The sequence below is a fragment of the Macaca nemestrina genome, chromosome 1 (assembly GCF_043159975.1).
Source record: "Macaca nemestrina isolate mMacNem1 chromosome 1, mMacNem.hap1, whole genome shotgun sequence".
Taxonomy (NCBI): Eukaryota; Metazoa; Chordata; class Mammalia; order Primates; family Cercopithecidae; genus Macaca; species Macaca nemestrina.
The window spans coordinates 85,344,146-85,356,416 of NC_092125.1; the positions used below are offsets into that span (position 1 = coordinate 85,344,146).

General features: G+C 38.5%; 1 protein-coding gene across 27 annotated transcripts in view; it reads right to left on the minus strand.

Moving 5' to 3' along the window:
* LOC105478710 (CDC42 binding protein kinase alpha) overlaps nt 1-12,271 on the minus strand; it is a 330,193-nt gene that overhangs the window by 101,003 nt on the left and 216,919 nt on the right. The window lies entirely within an intron of this gene.

Consider the following 12,271-nt stretch of genomic DNA (forward strand, 5'->3'; position numbering starts at 1 on the left):
GCTTCTTAATAAGATAACATTTGAATTGGCATACTGAGAAGACTCCCCTCCCTAATGTATGTGAGTCCCATGTGATCAACCTGAACAGAACAAAAAGGCTGACTGCACCAATAGTAGGGGGGAACATCAGCTGTGACATCAGCTTCTCCTGCCTTCAGACCTGAAATGAGACAGAAGCTTTTCCTGAATGTTAAGCTTGCCAAGCTTTGGGACTGGAACTACAAAATATACTCTCCTGGGTCTCCAGCTTGCCCAGTGCAGATCTCGGGACTTGTCAGGCTATATAATCACTTGAGCCAATTCCTTATAATCTCCCCTGCTCCCAACACACATACACACACCCCCCCACCCCCCACATACACTCACTGTATTGGTTCTGTTTCTCTGTGGAACCCTACCTAATACAGGCCACAACCATGTTCTAAGTCAAGGGTCTGCAAACTTTTTCAGTAAAGAACCAGACAACAAGTATTTTCACCTCTGTGGGCCACATAAAATCTCACATTATCATCATCTTCTTTTTAAAAATAGCCATTTTAAAATATAAAGATCATTTTTATCATGTGGGTCAGACAAAAACAATCTGGGAGCTAGATTTGGCCAGAGGCCATAGTTTGCCAACTCTCAATTCTAAGTTATTAGGAATTCTATTAATGACACAGGATTTTACTGGTGTTTATTTTTAACCTGTATTTCTGTGCAGAGATAGGCAATTTTGGCACAAATCACAAAGCAAAGTTTCATTTCTTCCCCTCTGGCAAAACAACAGCAATAAATTGTTTTACGCATATAGAGTTTGTCTGTAATTCCCCCATTTAATCCTACCTCCAACCTCCTTGTCTTCCCAAAAGGAAATGAGATCCAGGGAAGCTATCAGTCACTGCTGGCACACACTGATTTGCCTATCGCAAACAAGAGATTTAAGTTTTGTACCTCAGGGTGTGCCATTCACCTCTGAAGATACAGTTTACCAGTTTTTTTTTTTTACACTTTTACTGAGGTATAATTTATATAACATAAAATTCACGCATTATAAGTATATAGTTGAATGATTTTTAGCAAACTTAAACAGTTGTATAGTGATTGCTACAATCCAGTTTTGGAACACTTCTAATACTCAAGAAATATCCCCATTCCTATTTGCAATTGATCTTGGTCCCCACCCTAATTTCTCTACCTATCACTGATCTGCTTTCTATTTCTGTAGTTCTGCATTTTCTGAAATCTTCTATCAATGAAATAACAGAATATGTAGTCTTTTGTATTGGACTTATTTCACTTAGATTATTGAAGTTGAACCTCAATACTGTTGCATGTATCCGAAGTTCACTCCTTTTTACTGCTGAGTGGTATTCTAGTATATGGGTATGGTATGCTTTGTTTAGCCATGCACCATTGATAAACATTTGTACTGTTTCCAGTTGTTTACTATTATGAGAATATAATGCTATGAAAATTCATATGTAAGTCTTAAGGGGACTAGGCTTTCAATTCTTTTCAGTAAATAGGAGAACTGCCAGGTTGTATGTTAAGTATATGTTTAACTTTTTGAGAATTTTTGGAACTATTTTCTACAAGGGCTATGCCATTTTATACTCCTATGAGCAGTGTATAAGTTCTAGTTCCTCCATATCACTGCCAATAGTTGATACGGTCACTCCAATTGAGTATAGACATTCTCGAGGGTATACAGCAGTATCTTGTTGTGTTTTTAAGTGGCATTCTCCTATTGACAAACATCTTTTCATGTGCTTATTTGTTATTCATGTATCATCTTTCATGAAATGTCTATTCATCTTTGTTACCCATTAAAAAACTGAGTTGTTTATATTCTCTATTGTTGAGTTTTAAGAGGGTTTTTTCCTTTTTTTTTTTTTTGGAGATAGGGTCAAACTCTGGGCAGTGGCATCATCTCCACTCACTGCAGCCTTGACTGCCTGGGCTCACATAAATCCTCCTGTTTCAGCCTTCCAGGTAGCTGGGACTACAGGCATGTACCACCACACCAAGCTAATATTTTTTTAAAAACTTTTGTAAAGATAAGGTCTTATATATTTCCCAGATTGGTCTTGAACTCCCGGGCTCAAGTGATTCTCCTGCCTTAGACTCCTAAAGTGCTGGGATTATAGGTGTGAACCACCACGTCCAGCCTTAAGAGTTCTTTACATATTATGAATACATGTCTTTTTTCAGATAAATGATTTGGAAATATTTCCTCCCCATCTGCGCATGTCTTTTCATTTTCTTAATGTTCTTTTAAAATTTTGATGTTCAATTTATCATTACTTTTCTCTCATTCACTGTGCTTTTAATGTCATTATCTTGACATTTTTAAATCACAAAGATTTTCTCCTATGCTTACGTTTTATATTTCAGATTGTGATCCACTTTGAGTTAATTTTTGTATAAGGTATGAAGTAAGGATCCAAGTTCATTTTTTCTCACATATGGATATCCAATTGTTCCAGTACTATATGACAAGATTATCCTTTTTCCATTGAATTGCCTTGGCACTTTTGCAGAGAATCAACTGACCATAAATGTAAGAGCTTATTTTTGGACTCTTCATTCTGTTTCATTATGCCAGTACTACATCTTTTTGATTATTGCATATTTACAGCAAGTATTAAAATTAAATAGTATTAATCCTCCAACTTCTAACGTTACTCAAAATATCTGAACTATTCTTGGTCTTTTCTATTCCTCTATAACTTTAAGGGTAAGCTTGTGAATTCCAGCAAAAAGCCTACCAGAATTTTGATACGGATGTCCCAGAACTTATAGCTCAATTTGGGAAGAATTGCTCTCCCAACAATATTGAGTCTTCCAATCCATTAACATAGTTATCTCTCAATTTGTTCAGATATTCCTTAATACATCTTAGCAGTGTTTTGTAGCTGTCATCTTCCTTTGGTTAACTCCAAGACTTCAAAATGGTTGTTTTTGACAATTGCATTTGCTTTTTAGTATTTTTTTAGAAGATCAATCAATCTCTTCATATTAGCATAGCCAGAAGTCCACCAGCTGTTTTTGAGGGTTGTATATGCAGCATCTTCTCTTCATTAATTCCTGCACTAATATCCATTTTGGATTACCATTATTTCTGATAGCCCTTCCACATTTGTGGTTGGGGTTTCAATTGGATGTTTGCAAGAGGAGCAAAATGAAAACTCTGGGGGGGGGCGGAGCAAGATGGCCGAATAGGAGCAGCTCCAGTCTCCAACTCCCAGCGCGAGCGACACAGAAGACCGGTGATTTCTGCATTTTCAACTGAGGTACTGGGTTCATCTCACTGGGGAGTGCCGGACGATCGGTGCTGGTCAGCTGCTGCAGCCCGACCAGCGAGAGCTGAAGCAGGGCGAGGCATTGCCTCACCTGGGAAGCGCAAGGGGGAAGGGAGTCCCTTTTCCTAGCCAGGGGAACTGAGACACACAACACCTGGAAAATCGGGTAACTCCCACCCCAATCCTGCGCTTTAAGCAAACAGGCACACCAGGAGATCATATCCCACACCTGGCCGGGAGGGTCCCACACCCACGGAGCCTCCCTCATTGCTAGCGCAGCAGTCTGTGATCTACCCGCAAGGCAGCAGTGAGGCTGGGGGAGGGGCGCCCGCCATTGCTGAGGCTTAAGTAGGTAAACAAAGCTGCTGGGAAGCTCGAACTGGGTGGAGCTCACAGCAGCTCAAGGAAACCTGCCTGTCTCTGTAGACTCCACCTCTGGGGACAGGGCACAGTAAACTAAACAAACGCAGCAGACACCTCTGCAGACGCAAACGACTCTGTCTGACAGCTTTGAAGAGAGCAGTGGATCTCCCAACACGGAGGTTGAGATCTGAGAAGGGACAGACTCCCTGCTCAAGTGGGTCTCTGACCCCTGAGTAGCCTAACTGGGAGACATCCCTCACTAGGGGCAGTCTGACACCCCACACCTCACAGGGAGGAGTACACCCCTGAGAGGAAGCTTCCAAAGCAAGAATCAGACAGGTACACTCGCTGTTCAGAAATATTCTATCTTCTGCAGCCTCTGCTGCTGATACCCAGGCAAACAGGGTCTGGAGTGGACCTCAAGCAATCTCCAACAGACCTACAGCTGAGGGTCCTGACTGTTAGAAGGAAAACTATCAAACAGGAAGGACACCTACACCAAAACCCCATCAGTACATCACCATCATCAAAGACCAGAGGCACATAAAACCACAAAGATGGGGAAAAAGCAGGGCAGAAAAGCTGGAAATTCAAAAAATAAGAGCGCATCTCCCCCGGCAAAGGAGCGCAGCTCATCGCCAGCAACGGATCAAAGCTGGACGGAGAATGACTTTGACGAGATGAGAGAAGAAGGCTTCAGTCCATCAAATTTCTCAGAGCTAAAGGAGGAATTACGTACCCAGCACAAAGAAACTAAAAATCTTGAAAAAAAAGTGGAAGAATTGATGGCTAGAGTAATTAATGCAGAGAAGGTCCTAAACGAAATGAAAGAGATGAAAACCATGACACGAGAAATACGTGACAAATGCACAAGCTTCAGTAACCAACTCGATCAACTGGAAGAAAGAGTATCAGCGATTGAGGATCAAATGAATGAAATGAAGCGAGAAGAGAAACCAAAAGAAAAAAGAAGAAAAAGAAGTGAACAAAGCCTGCAAGAAGTATGGGATTATGTAAAAAGACCAAATCTACGTCTGATTGGGGTGCCTGAAAGTGAGGGGGAAAATGGAACCAAGTTGGAAAACACTCTTCAGGATATCATCCAGGAGAACTTCCCCAACCTAGTAGGGCAGGCCAACATTCAAATCCAGGAAATACAGAGAACACCACAAAGATACTCCTCGAGAAGAGCAACTCCAAGACACGTAATTGCCAGATTCACCAAAGTTGAAATGAAGGAAAAAATCTTAAGGGCAGCCAGAGAGAAAGGTCGGGTTACCCACAAAGGGAAGCCCATCAGACTAACAGCAGATCTCTCAGCAGAAACTCTACAAGCCAGAAGAGAGTGGGGGCCAATATTCAACGTTCTTAAAGAAAAGAATTTTAAACCCAGAATTTCATATCCAGCCAAACTAAGTTTCATAAGTGAAGGAGAAATAAAATCCTTTACAGATAAGCAAATGCTTAGAGATTTTGTCACCACTAGGCCTGCCTTACAAGAGACCCTGAAGGAAGCACTAAACATGGAAAGGAACAACCAGTACCAGCCATTGCAAAAACATGCCAAAATGTAAAGACCATCGAGGCTAGGAAGAAACTGCATCAACTAACGAGCAAAATAACCAGTTAATATCATAATGGCAGGATCAAGTTCACACATAACAATATTAACCTTAAATGTAAATGGACTAAATGGTCCAATTAAAAGACACAGACTGGCAAACTGGATAAAGAGTCAAGACCCATCAGTCTGCTGTATTCAGGAGACCCATCTCACACGCAGAGACATACATAGGCTCAAAATAAAGGGATGGAGGAAGATCTACCAAGCAAATGGAGAACAAAAAAAAGCAGGGGTTGCAATACTAGTCTCTGATAAAACAGACTTTAAACCATCAAAGATCAAAAGAGACAAAGAAGGCCATTACATAATGGTAAAGGGATCAATTCAACAGGAAGAGCTAACTATCCTAAATATATATGCACCCAATACAGGAGCACCCAGATTCACAAAGCAAGCCCTTAGAGACTTACAAAGAGACTTAGACTCCCATACAATAATAATGGGAGACTTCAACACTCCACTGTCAACATTAGACAGATCAACGAGACAGAAAGTTAACAAGGATATCCAGGAATTGAACTCATCTCTGCAGCAAGCAGACCTAATAGACATCTATAGAACTCTCCACCCCAAATCAACAGAATATACATTCTTCTCAGCACCACATCATACTTACTCCAAAATTGACCACGTAATTGGAAGTAAAGCACTCCTCAGCAAATGTACAAGAACAGAAATTATAACAAACTGTCTCTCAGACCACAGTGCAATCAAACTAGAACTCAGGACTAAGAAACTCAATCAAAACCGCTCAACTACATGGAAACTGAACAACCTGCTCCTGAATGACTACTGGGTACATAACGAAATGAAGGCAGAAATAAAGATGTTCTTTGAAACCAATGAGAACAAAGATACAACATACTAGAATCTCTGGGACACATTTAAAGCAGTGTGTAGAGGGAAATTTATAGCACTAAATGCCCACAAGAGAAAGCAGGAAAGATCTAAAATTGACACTCTAACATCGCAATTAAAAGAACTAGAGAAGCAAGAGCAAACACATTCGAAAGCTAGCAGAAGGCAAGAAATAACTAAGATCAGAGCAGAACTGAAGGAGATAGAGACACAAAAAACCCTCCAAAAAATCAATGAATCCAGGAGTTGGTTTTTTGAAAAGATCAACAAAATTGATTGACTGCTAGCAAGACTAATAAAGAAGAAAAGAGAGAAGAATCAAATAGATGCAATAAAAAATGATAAAGGGGATATCACCACCGACCCCACAGAAATACAAACTACCATCAGAGAATACTATAAACACCTCTATGCAAATAAACTAGAAAATCTAGAAGAAATGGATAATTTCCTGGACACTTACACTCTTCCAAGACTAAATCAGGAAGAAGCTGAATCCCTGAATAGACCAATAGCAGGCTCTGAAATTGAGGCAATAATTAATAGCCTACCAACCAAAAAAAGTCCAGGACCAGATGGATTCACAGCTGAATTCTACCAGAGGTACAAGGAGGAGCTGCTACGATTCCTTCTGAAACTATTCCAGTCAATAGAAAAAGAGGGAATCCTCCCTAACTCATTTTATGAGGCCAACATCATCCTGATACCAAAGCCTGGCAGAGACACAACAAAAAAAGAGAATTTTAGACCAATATCCCTGATGAACATCGATGCAAAAATCCTCAATAAAATACTGGCAAACCGGATCCAGCAGCACATCAAAAAGCTTATCCACCATGATCAAGTGGGCTTCATCCCTGGGATGCAAGGCTGGTTCAACATTCGCAAATCAATAAACGTAATCCAGCATATAAACAGAACCAAAGACAAGAACCACATGATTATCTCAATTGATGCAGAAAAGGCTTTTGACAAAATTCAACAGCCCTTCATGCTAAAAACGCTCAATAAATTCGGTATTGATGGAACGCACCTCAAAATAATAAGAGCTATTTATGACAAACCCACAGCCAATATCATACTGAATGGGCAAAAACTGGAAAAATTCCCTTTGAAAACTGGCACAAGACAGGGATGCCCTCTCTCACCACTCCTATTCAACATAGTGTTGGAAGTTCTGGCTAGGGCAATCAGGCAAGAGAAAGAAATCAAGGGTATTCAGTTAGGAAAAGAAGAAGTCAAATTGTCCCTGTTTGCAGATGACATGATTGCATATTTAGAAAACCCCATTGTCTCAGCCCAAAATCTCCTTAAGCTGATAAGCAACTTCAGCAAAGTCTCAGGATACAAAATTAATGTGCAAAAATCACAAACATTCTTATACACCAGTAACAGACAAACAGAGAGCCAAATCATGAATGAACTTCCATTCACAATTGCTTCAAAGAGAATCAAATACCTAGGAATCCAACTTACAAGGGATGTAAAGGACCTCTTCAAGGAGAACTACAAACCACTGCTCAGTGAAATAAAAGAGGACACAAACAAATGGAAGAACATACCATGCTCATGGATAGAAGAATCAATATCATGAAAATGGCCATACTGCCCAAGGTAATTTATAGATTCAATGCCATCCCCATCAAGCTACCAATGACTTTCTTCACAGAATTAGAAAAAACTGCTTTAAAGTTCATATGGAACCAAAAAAGAGCCCGCATCTCCAAGACAATCCTAAGTCAAAAGAACAAAGCTGGAGGCATCACGCTACCTGACTTCAAACTATACTACAAGGCTACAGTAACCAAAACAGCATGGTACTTGTACTAAAACAGAGATACAGACCAATGGAACAGAACAGAGTCCTTAGAAATAATACCACACATCTATAGCCATTTGATCTTTGACAAACCTGAGAGAAACAAGAAATGGGGAAAGGATTCCCTATTTAATAAATGGTGCTGGGAAAATTGGCTAGCCATAAGTAGAAAGCTGAAACTGGATCCTTTCCTTACTCCTTATACGAAAATTAATTCAAGATGGATTAGAGACTTAAATGTTAGACCTAATACCATAAAAATCCTAGAGGAAAACCTAGGTAGTACCATTCAGGACACAGGCATGGGCAAAGACTTCATGTCTAAAACACCAAAAGCAACGGCAGCAAAAGCCAAAATTGACAAATGGGATCTCATTAAACTAAAGAGCTTCTGCACAGCAAAAGAAACTACCATCAGAGTGAACAGGCAACCTACAGAATGGGAGAAAATTTTTGCAATCTACTCATCTGACAAAGGGCTAATATCCAGAACCTACAAAGAACTCAAACAAATTTACAAGAAAAAAACAAACAACCCCATCAAAAAGTGGGCAAAGGATATGAACAGACATTTCTCAAAAGAAGACATTCATACAGCCAACAGACACATGAAAAAATGCTCATCATCACTGGCCATCAGAGAAATGCAAATCAAAACCACAATGAGATACCATCTCACAGCAGTTAGAATGGCGATCATTAAAAAGTCAGGAAACAACAGGTGCTGGAGAGGATGTGGAGAAATAGGAACACTTTTACACTGTTGGTGGGATTGTAAACTAGTTCAACCATTATGGAAAACAGTATGGCGATTCCTCAAGGATCTAGAACTAGATGTACCATATGACCCAGCCATCCCATTACTGGGTATATACCCAAAGGATTATAAATTATGCTGCTATAAAGACACATGCACACGTATGTTTATTGCAGCACTATTCACAATAGCAAAGACTTGGAATCAACCCAAATGTCCATCAGTGACAGATTGGATTAAGAAAATGTGGCACATATACACCATGGAATACTATGCAGCCATAAAAAAGGATGAGTTTGAGTCCTTTGTAGGGACTTAGATGCAGCTGGAATCCATCATTCTTAGCAAACTATCACAAGAACAGAAAACCAAACACCGCATCTTCTCACTCATAAGTGGGAACTGAACAATGAGATCACTCGGACTCAGGAAGGGGAACATCACACACCGGGGCCTATCATGGGGAGGGGGGAGGGGGGAGGGATTGCATTGGGAGTTATACCTGATGTAAATGACGAGTTGATGGGTGCAGCACAGCAACATGGCACAAGTATACATATGTAACAAACCTGCACGTTATGCACATGTACCCTACAACTTAAAGTATAATAATAATAAATAAATTTAAAAAAAATGAAAACTCTGCACTGTCATATTGCAACAGTGATAAGTAGTTTTCAACAGATTGCTTAATTTATGTGCAATTGGTCAGAAAAAAGTTAATCTCTGCATAATTACCAAATAAAAGCATGGACTCTGGAGCCCGACTACCTGTACTCAAATCCTACCTCTTATTCTTGAGATTGGGAAAGTAGTTTAACCCTTCTTTGACTTAGTTTCTTGATCTATAAAATGGCAAGAACAAAAGGGTACACTGTAGAGAGTTACTGTGAAAATTAAATGAGTTATATGAAGTAATTCAGAAGATGACCTGCACATAGTAAATTTTAAGTATTAGTTCATTTTTCATGTTTGAAAATGAGGTTTTACTATTCGTACATTGACACATTTGAGTTATAAGAAGACTACATAGGAATATGAAAAAATGCTCTTAACATTTTAAGTGAAAAGGCAGATTAGTAAGTGGACTCTATACATGATTGCAATTATGTAATAATAAGGATATAGGCAAAACCTGGAAAGAAACATACAAAATTAAAATACCTATTTTGTCGTGATCACATTATAGGTAACTTTCATGTTAAATATTTTCCACATTTTTTGAAAATATTTGAAAAACAAATTTTAAAAACAAATTACAACTTTTCTTACTGTAAACAATTTTACTCACTGGCATAAATTGCTAATTTTTAAAAATTTGTTATGAGATTGAAGGAAACCAGATGGCTAATTATATTTGCAATGCTATATATATGTACATTTTTTGAGACAGACTGCCGCTCAGTCTGGAGTGCAGTGGTGCAATCTCAGCTCACTGCTACCTCCACCTCCTGGGTTCAAATGATTCTCCCTCTTCAGCCTCCTGAGTAGATGGGACAGGCACGTGTCATCACACCTGGTTAATTTTTGTATTTTTAGTAGAGATGGGGTTTCTTCATGTTGGCCAGGCTGGTCTCAAACTCCTGAGTACAAGCGATCTGCCTGCCTCGGCCTCCCAAAGTGCTGGGATTACAGGCATGAGCCGCTGTGCCCAGCCTGCAATGAATTATCTTTTAATAAAAAGTGGGGCTTATAAGATTTACAAAAATGTCATCTAATTTTTAAAAATTTATTTAAATGTTTTTATTTTTGGAGTTTAAAAATGTGAAAATCTATACCTTTCAAAATTAACCTAATAATTGCTTTCTGACTTTTGTATCTGTAATTCTGTCAAGAAGAGATCTAGTTCTCTTCAAGCTGGTTCCCAATGGAATAGTTGGTGTAGCAATGGCAAATGCTTCTGTTGTCATCCTTGGGGAAAATACCCACTTCAAACCAAATTGGAAAATGAATAAATGGAAAGTGAAGATGTGAGGTGAAGTTCAGTTGATCATCACTGAGACAGACAGAATTAAAAAGGGAAAGGGAGACTGAGAATTAAGAAGAGAGAGATGCAAAAATTGAAAAAAAGTTTGAGAAACAGAGCAGAGGTTCAAATGGAAATAGAGATTCCAGATCTCCCCCATTTCTTCAGGAATAAATATTGTCCTGTAACCACTGGACATTAAATATTTACTTACCATATGAATTTGCTCTTAAAGTGCTACTCATATCCTACCTACCTTTCAATTTAGGAAGAATGGGTAATTTTTTTTTTTTTTTTTTTTTTAAACAAACTATCCATCAGGCCTCATCAAGGAGGCTTCACTACATATACTAGGCCTAAGTATGTCCCTTTCTCATGGATGTATTAGACTGCAACACAATTTTAATCAAATAAGAAGTTTTGAAAAATTCTCTCTAAATATATATTTCAGAGAAACTCAGCAGAAATGTATGGCTAGCAATGAAATTAAACCAATAATTGAATGTAAAAATTTGATCTACATTCAACTTATTTTCCAATATAATTTTTCTTAAAATGTAACATCTTTTAGTAGTTAACTCAAGAGAATCTTAAAATTCTGTCTTATAGGACAAAATGACATTAAATTTTGTAATCAAATTAGGCAACACATGAAGTAACAATTATGTGACCTGTCTGGATAAAGTTCAAATATTGTTACTCTTATTTCAATGGAAATAACTGTTATACAATAAAGTTCATGCACTGTTCATGGCTTAAAAAATCAATTTTTATTACTTACTGTTTAGCCACTTTCTACAATGTTTGTATATGTTAGCTTTATAAGACTTTACAATATGAACAGTATTCTTTCTCAAGTAGTTTTCAACTAGTCATTTTTTAAAGGCTTAGAAAACAAGCATTCATTTTTTAAATGTTTTAAATACTTATTTAGCATTTTAAATGCTAAATAATCATGGGGAAAATAGTGAAAATACAGAGCTATATATAAAACAAAAAGAAAGAAGAGTCTCTATTTTACAAGTAATGGTCTTTCAGTTTGTTATTAGAATAACTAATAATTGAACATAATATTTTTATAGGAAGAAAATACTAGATATCATTATAAAATGCAATTATCCAGCCCTTCTTATGTAAATGTAAGTAGAATTATTAAAACTTCTGGGCTGGGCGCAGTGGCTCATGCAACCAGGCATGGTGGCTCACGCCTATAATTCCAGCACTTTGGGAGGCCAAGGTAGGCGGATTGCCTGAGGTCAGGAGTTCAAGACCAGCCTGGCCAACACAGCGAAATTCCATCTCTACTAAAAATACAAACATTAGCTGGGTGTGGTGGTGTGCGCCTGTAGTCCCAGCTACTCAGAAGGCTGAGGCAGGAGAATTGTTTGAACCCAGGAGGCTGAGGTTGCAGTGAGCTATTACGCCACTGCACTCCAGCTTGGGCGACCAAGTGAGACTGTATCAAAACAAACAAACAAACAAACAATAAACTTCTAGTTAATATTAGGATTTTTACAACTGCTTGTTAGGAATTAGCACAAGAAATGCAGAATGGTGGGAAGTTGAGAAATTTGAGATGCTAAGTGGAAAAAAATTCCTT